The following is an 8,327-nucleotide window of genomic DNA, read 5'->3' on the forward strand; positions in this document are numbered from 1 at the left end:
GCCTTCCATGGATTTAGTTTAGATCTTTACAACTTACAATAAAAGGTAAACTGCTTTCACTTTCACTCTTAGCACACACTATAATATATCAACCATCTGACATATGTATATATAAATCCATCTGACATTTAAGCCAAGGAGGTGCATTTACTGGGCGAGTTCCTACAAAAACACGCATATCAACTTCTAAAACAGGGTAAACAGATAATCTTATCTGGATGGGAGTGACTGGCCACTAAACAGTGATTAACAATATGAAAGTATGGTATTCATTCTGCTACATTTACAACTTTAAAGGTCAACTGCTTTCACTTTCACTTTCACCCTTTTTTGCATTAATTATAATGTAATGTAACCTTTAATGTAACCCTTAGATAAATACATCATACATTCAAATACAATATATAAGGCAAGAGTTTTTACAGTTCTAATGACTTTGAAAGTCAATATTTGGAATGACCACCTTTATTCTTCAACACAGCCTGAACTGTCTTAGGTAAGCTACTTGTTATTTCTTTAAATACTCTCCAGGAAAAGTTTCAAGGCTTCTTCAAGGACATTCAAAGCTTTTCTCTGAATGATGCCTGCCTGTCGTTTTGTTCTCTGTCAAGATTGCCACGCTGCTTTAATAATGTTGAGGTTTGGGCTCTAGGGAGACCAATCCATGACTGATGGTCTTCCACTGTGTGTTTTTATGTCTAGGTACGCTTTTACTGCATCAGCAGTGTGTTTGGGATCATTGTCAGGCTGAAAAATGAAACTATCACCAATCAGACACAAAGTTTGCTGGTACTTTTCTGTGTTAATATTTCCTCAATGTTGACAAGATCCCCAACATCACTTGCTGAAATGCAGCATGCCACTTCTTTTGTACTCCACTTGTCCAGGTTCCTCAAATTCTTAAGGACACATTGCCCACCCTATAGACATGTGCCAAGTTTGCTTTGTGAATCACCTTGTTGGTGCAAAAATACTATTATATTTCGACAAAACTTATGTTTGGAATTTGTAGACTTAATATAAAAATATAAAGAAGTGGGAACAAATTATGTGTTGTTCAGAAAGTCTGCTATGGGTACTTTGCTGATCAGTGTTGTGTCTACACCAGCTCATCCCCTGACTTAAGGTGGCTTTTTTATGCTTGAAGCATCACTGTTAGTAAGTGGCTCCAAAGTATGTCCAAAGAAAAACTCTGACAGGCCTTCAGAAAGTCTGGAAAATTATTGCTGAAGAAATAAAGAGAAATTCTCCCTTCTTGGAACCAAAATGAATAAATGAGGGGAGTCTCAAGACTTCTGCACAGTACGGCATACATTTTTAAATTATTCCTGCTGCACAGACTTTAAAATGACTAGAAAACAACAAAGACATGGTGCACTTGGTGCGGGATCAGGATGTGATTACACAACAATCAGTGTTACACTTTGGAGTCTAAATAAAGTTTACAACCTTCTATGTTAAGATTTTATTTTTAAAATACTGCATATTCTGCCAACCAGGAGATAGCAGCAGTATTAGAGATGTTGATTAGACAAATATATTTCACATGTACAAAAATACTCAGTGGTACTGTGTTGTGTCTGATATAATCAGACATGTTCACCAGCAGGCTCCACACCTTATCTTTGGTTGGGACCCGCATTGCTCAACCCGATGTCTGTTTGAAAGCATTACAAGATAATAAAAAGAGATCAGTTGTGCTTTGAGAGGACAGATGCAAACAGGTCGACAGCTCCTCTGTAACACACATGTACTTACTCAGCCACGTCTTTGCAGGTGTATGTTATGTTTGGATCTGACTGATTCTGTAAATTCTTCAAGGATGCATTTGTACAGTCTGATCTGAAGATGTTAGAAACATAAATGGAACAGAAGCAGTGAAAGTAGGATCAGTTTTAAAACATTCATGCACCGATTGGCTCCACTGATTTAAATCAAACAAATAAAGGACAACATTGTGATGACAGATTTGTGTAAAAAGAGGAAATCTTACTTGGCGTTCTTCTTCAAGACCATAACAACATTCAGGCTACTGACCCTAGGGGCTTTAAGCCTCATCACCTCAATGCTTGCAAAAATACTGAAAAGAAAAAAAAACAAATAAAAAATTCAAACCACAAACAGATGTATTGTGACTGTCTACAATAATCTTGCAGTCTCGCTGCTTTTAAAATGATTGCTTTGAAGATGAGGACCGGGTCTGTGACCGCTTCCTGCTAGTTGCCATCTTCAAAGCAGCAAAGCAGCAAAAAAATGTACATTAACTACTTACATGCAGAGTCCAGTCAGCCTTGCTTTTATATAGGAACCCAGAACAAAACCCTTAGGCAAACAGGTGAGTCAAGTCCTCTATTGGAAAGAGACAGACTTACTGCAGTTTGGTGAGAATCCATCTGTGTTCATAAGTTAGGTGGTACTTATTTGCAAACCTTTGCCCTCTGTTTGAGTCTGCGACTGTTTAGAGTCAGGTCAGCCACCAGCTGGTGACCTTTGCTACTGCATTTCAATCAAAATTGGTCCCCCAGAGGTTGTGGGCTATGCATCCTCAACCGTCAATCCATATAATTATTTCCTAGACGCTGTCCTCTTTTTACTCTAGTGTGACTGAGATATAAAAGAAAATTTCTTCTCATGTAACCTAAAAGCAAAACTGGACCATAGAGATAGAGCCCAAAGGAAGCAACATCAAAATGATCCCAAGTGGAAACGGAAACATTTAAATCTGACTTGGTTTGTAGAGCAAGAACATATTTTTTACAACAGCCTTTGACCTTGTGCAACAAAGACAATAATAACTGTTTTTTAATTGCACTTTTCATAATCTACGATGATAAGGCAGACACAAAAGTTATTTTTTTGCACCTAGTCATTGAAAACAATTGTGGAAAAATAAATTGATGAAAAAAGAACTAAGTACAGTTCAGAGCAAATCCTTGAGATAACTTAGCTTAAAACTTGGCGCATATGCCAGTGTTACATTGCTGGCTCTAATTATGATTAAAAGAAAATAAATTTCTTAACGTTTCTCACTAAAAGTCCTGAAAGTATTAGAGAAGCAGTCCTACATTTCAGGATCAAATGGTTTGGTAGTGGATCCGCTTAGCATTGTCGTGACATTACCACAGGCAGCATCTGCATACTATGAACACACAAAGGGGTTTTCAAGAAACACTCAGTCATCTCATAGTAAACAACTAAAAACAAAAAATTTTTTGAAAATCTCTGAGTTCATCCAGGCTTCACGGGTCTGTACGCTCTTTAAGAAACAACAAAATCATTCCAAGAACAATTCTAGAGTTTTGGTAAGATTATTACACACAAAGATTTAGGAGTAAAATTCCAGTATAAACCCTCTCTAATCTCTGGAGTGGTCACTGTTTAGTAGTAGTGGTATAATCCAACAAAAATAGCATTTCCTTCATAAAAACATTTAATGAATTTTTTTACTCAGCTTTATCTCTTCCTTAATTTATCGTATTTCTGTGCTCTCTGAATTAATGCCAAAGTCTAAAGCTACTTTATTTAACCTGTTAAGCCCCAAAGCGCTTTCTGAGCTTCTTGCCGAAAAATGAATCGACTATTTCTCTGCAATTACAAACTCTGTGTAAACAACCTTGGTATCAAAATAAAGCTAACACTTGTGAGATTTCATCAGAGGGACTGCACGGCGCTAATGCGTTGACGCTGTGCAGCCCTCGCATATGCGATCCGCATAAACTCGCTAAAGGAGATTTGACGTGTTAATGGGGTTATGGCGTTAACTTCATTTTAACGAGATTAACGCTAACAGCACTAACTAGGCTAAATCTTGCTTGTGCTGGGTTTTACACTGTTTGCATTCAGAACTGCGTCCTTCTTCATGACATACTTTCAACAAGATGCTGGAAACATTCCTCTGAGAACGTGATGACAGCATCTCACAGTTGCTGCAACTTCCATGATTTGAATTTTCTGTTTCACCAAATCCCACAGGTGCTCTTTTAGACTGAGCTCTGGTGACTGTAGAGACCATTTGAGTGCAGTGAACTCACTGTCATGTTCAAGGAGCCAGTTTAAGATTATTTGAGCTGCCCATTCCTTTACATATGTGGTTTAGGCGATGCTCAGTACTGAGTTGTACAGTGTTGGTACAAAGTTGTCAAAAATATCCCTCACATCATTACAGCAACACCATCAGCAGCCTGAACTGTTGACACAAGACAGGATGGATTCCCGAGAACTGCTGCTATCTTGATATTTTCTGTTTTTTCCGATCACTCTGTGTAATCTCTAGAGGTGTTTGTGTGTTAACATCCCAGTGGATCAGGAGTTCCTGAAATACTCAGACTACTACTACTACTTGTCTGTCACCATGCCTAAATGCATAGAATTACTACCATGTGATCTGCGTTGTTATACAGATTTAAACAGCAGCTGGGGTTGGTATTCATTCCTCCTTTTTGAACAATTAAATTAAAGCTCTGTTTGCAGTGGTAGCTGCAGCACTAAATGCGTGAACCTCTCATGGGCATTCAGTGTGAAACTAATTCAAAATGCACAAGAATGTGTAAGTAGGTAGGGAGGTTAATAAGAACGTTCATAGCAGCAGTTAAATGTCAATCATCTGCTGTAAGATGGTTATGGGCTCTAGTTTAGATGTCACAGAATAAGTGATACTTATAAACATGTTGAGAAATGCCAATGACCTTTGAGTACAAAGAAGGAAATTCGAAGGAAATGTTTAGCAATGCAGAAAACCTCTTTGTCATCCCTGTTGTGGGCGTATTGGCAAATAGTGGCAGACATGAATATCCTACTGAATTTCTACCTTGGACCACACATAAAGTGATGATAAATGCAATTATATGTTAAACTGTGGATGTATACTTATATGAACACCAAAGTATGGCCTTGGCAGCTTCCTGTGACACAACAAAACAAATCATACAACTCATGTTAGTGGGTGTTTAATGAACACTGAGCACGCTACACAGACAAAATGCTAATAATGAAACCACAATTAAACAGTGCAATAACTTCATAGCTTTTTATATTTTCTTTGTGATCCCTTAAAGATAGATGCACAGAATGGCGTTTCAGAGATTACAATGCTGAGGCACCCTGTGTCAAAAAAGAGGTTATTGAACCCAGTTGAATCAAATATACGTTGATTTCTATGCTGTGAATATCTGACCACATACAGGTCATCATCATGTGTCTTGTTTTAAGACAGAGCTCTAGTTTTCAGTTTTCAGTTAAATTAACACCCTGACAGTAAAACAGGAAATCTTGTCTTCAGAAAGCACACTAACCCTGCTAATTAAATGGGATCAGTGCAGATCGGGGGCAGAGGGTGTTAGGATGCCTGGGTCGTTGACCCAGGGTTATTGGGTTTATTATATTATTCATAATTTCTAGTTTTTGGTTTCTTTGAGTTCTGTTTTATGGTTTGTCTCTGTCTTCTTTAGTTGCTCTGTCTCCCCTGTCAGCTGTATCCCCTTGTCTAGTTCGCGTCTCTGTGTATCCTTTGTTGCTATATCCCCGTGTCCAGTCAGTGTCTGTGTCTGCCCTGGTCCCATGTCTCTGTTCCCTCTGTAGTGCCTGTAGGTGAGTCTGTGTCTTTAGTTCAGCCTGTGTATGTTTTCTGTTTTACTTTGAAAGTCCATGTCTCATGTTAGTGTATCTGGTTTTGCTCTTCCTGTCTCGTTAGTCCTGATTTGCCCCAGTTGTGTTTCCCTCCTGTTGCCCATTCCCTGATTGCTCCCTCTGTGTATTAAGCCCTGTGTTTTCCTGTGCTCTCTGTCGCGTCGTCCCTCATGCTGTGTGTATCTCCCTGTGGCTCCCTGTGTGTGTTTTGTTAGATTCTTTTCAGTTTAGGTTTTGTAGATATCCTTTGTTCAGCAATAAAGCTGTTTTGAGTTCATGACTGTCTCCGGAGTCTGCACCTTGGGTCCTATTCCTGTCTGCACACAGCCGTAACATGACAGAACGACGCGACCATACTATGGACCCAGCAGACATTGAACTTCAGGAGCGACGTCGAGCAGCCTTTGCCCAGCTGGAGGAGGAACTCCGCTGGAAGCCATGGCGCACCCCTGACGTCGGGCGCATTTTCCATGGAACTCGGCTGGCTCTTGGTGGGCCCCGGAGCTGTCAGAAGTCTCCACCTGTTGCTCCGCTGGCACTCAAGATGCGGCCGCTTCAGTTGGGAGTCCTCCGTATGGCTTCAGGTGCTCACGCTCCAGCCTCAGCGTCACCGTTCTGTGCACCAGAGGCTCAGTTGCTTACGCCGCCAGCTACCTCTGCCCAAAGGAAACGGCGCTCACTTCGCCGTCATATGGACACTTCTGAGCAACCTCCTACGGTGAGCCAAAAGGACTACACTTTCCACACTCCACCTGAGCCATTAAACAGTAAGGATTATGAGCTCACCTCAGAGACTTTCGGGACCTCTTTTTTCGATGAGGATTTGGATTGGGAGGCCAGTTTTGGTTTAAGTCCTCACAAGCTAGTTAATGACAACGTACATTCTTCTAAGACTGTTGGTTCTTGGACTGTACATCATGGTGGAAACAAGCTAAAACCTACTTTTGCCAAGTCTGTTTTTTCTAACCCTGGCCACATAAATTCTGAGACTGTGAAAATTGTTAAGACTGTTAGACGTGGTGGTGGTAGGAAGCAAAGAAACTTTGTAGAGGAGTCTGTGTTTGCTGACCCTACTCCTTCGCCCCATTGTGTTCCTGCTCCCAGGGCAGCTCGGGCCCAGCATTCCCCTGCACCTGTTTCAGTGCTTCAGGTGAGGGAGGCTGAGGTCCAGCTGGTCCCTGCTCCAGTATCCAGGCCGGCTGAGGCTCTGCCTGTCGCTGCACCCGTACCAGCTCCTCGGGTGGGGACAGCAGCTGCCCAGCCATTGACGGTGCCTGTCCCGGCTCCCAGCGTGAGGATGACCGGGAACCAGTTAGCTCCAGTACCCGTACCTTCTCCTCGGGTGGGAGTGGCTGGTGTCCGGCAGGTACCTGCACCTGTTTCTGACCTCGCTGCAGGCTCAGGTGAGCCCGTCCAGCGGTTGTTTTCAGGTTCTGGAGGCTCAGGGGAACTAGCTCAGTTTATTGCTAATCCACCACCTAACCCGCCATTACTACCATCGTTACAACAGTCAATAGAACTAAAACTTCTATCAATAGCTCGAACATTAGCTCACCTCTCAGCTCAGTCGCCTGCTCAGTTACCGCCTGCCTCGCCTGGAGGGTCCGAGGGGCCCGTCCAGCCTTCTGTTCCCGCTGGGGGTTCTGGAGAACCGCACCAGCCTTTGTTCGTCTCCGCTGGAGGGTCCGAGGGGCCCGTCCAGCCTTCTGTTCCCGCTGGGGGTTCTGGAGAACCGCACCAGCCTTCTGCTTCCGCTGGAGGGTCCGAGGGGCCCGTCCAGCCTTCTGTTCTCGCTGGGGGTTCTGGAGAACCGCACCAGTCTGTGTTTACCTCCACTGGAGGGTCCGAGGGGCCCGTCCAGCCTTCGCCTGCCTCGTCTGGTCCAGCTTCAGCTCCGGCTTCTGCGTCGCCTGGTCCGGCTCCGGCTTCTGCGTCGCCTGGTCCGGCTCCGGCTTCGGCTTCACCTGTCCGTCTTGCTCGTCCTGTCCGTCTTGCTCGTCCTGTCCGGCCTGCTCATCCTGCACGTCCTGCACGTCCTGTCCGGCTGCTTTCCAGGACGATGGCTGGACGTCATTGTCGTCGTGGACGGCCCCCTTCCAGGCCGATGATTGGGCATCCACGCCATCGTGGCCGGCCTCCTGACCTGCTCCGTCGCCGCCGGTGCCTCCCGCCCGGCCGGCCTCCTGACCTGCTCCGTCGCCGCCGGTGCCTCCCGCCCGGCCGGCCTCCTGAACTTTTTTCTGGACTCTTGGGCCATCGTCCTCCGGGCCGGCCCCCTGAACCGCCCGGATTTGCACTGTTATGCCATCAACCTCCGGGCCGGCCCCCTGAACCTTTTCGAGACTGTTGCCTGGGCCTCTGCGCCTTTCATGGGCCCTTTTGTTTGTTTTCTTTTGGACTGTTCCTGGGCCTCAGTGCTGTTGTTTTGTTCTGTTTTGGACTTTGTTCCCTGTGTTTTGGTTTCTGGTTCCTTGTGTTTCGTTTGTTTCGTGCCCTCCGTCCTGTTTCCCCCACCGCCCACCCTGGTTGGGTTGTTTTTTGTCTTTGGGGTTCTGGTTTGGGCTGTCTGGAAGCCAGCCCTTAAGGGGGGGGTACTGTTAGGATGCCTGGGTCGTTGACCCAGGGTTTTTGGGTTTATTATATTATTCATAATTTCTAGTTTTTGGTTTCTTTGAGTTCTGTTTTATGGTTTGTCTCTGTCT

The 8,327-nt window shown here is 44.1% G+C and overlaps 1 long non-coding RNA gene across 1 annotated transcript; it reads right to left on the minus strand.

Moving 5' to 3' along the window:
- Positions 1-1,501: 1,501 nt before the first annotated feature.
- Positions 1,502-2,685, minus strand: LOC112847773 (uncharacterized). The gene is made up of 4 exons (XR_003221541.1): positions 2,273-2,685; positions 1,994-2,080; positions 1,759-1,842; positions 1,502-1,657 (listed from the first exon to the last, which is right to left on the minus strand). It is a non-coding gene; the product is annotated as an uncharacterized LOC112847773 (long non-coding RNA).
- Between the last annotated feature and the right edge of the window lie 5,642 nt (positions 2,686-8,327).

This window comes from Oreochromis niloticus, linkage group LG9, assembly GCF_001858045.2.
Source record: "Oreochromis niloticus isolate F11D_XX linkage group LG9, O_niloticus_UMD_NMBU, whole genome shotgun sequence".
Classification (NCBI taxonomy): domain Eukaryota; kingdom Metazoa; phylum Chordata; class Actinopteri; order Cichliformes; family Cichlidae; genus Oreochromis; species Oreochromis niloticus.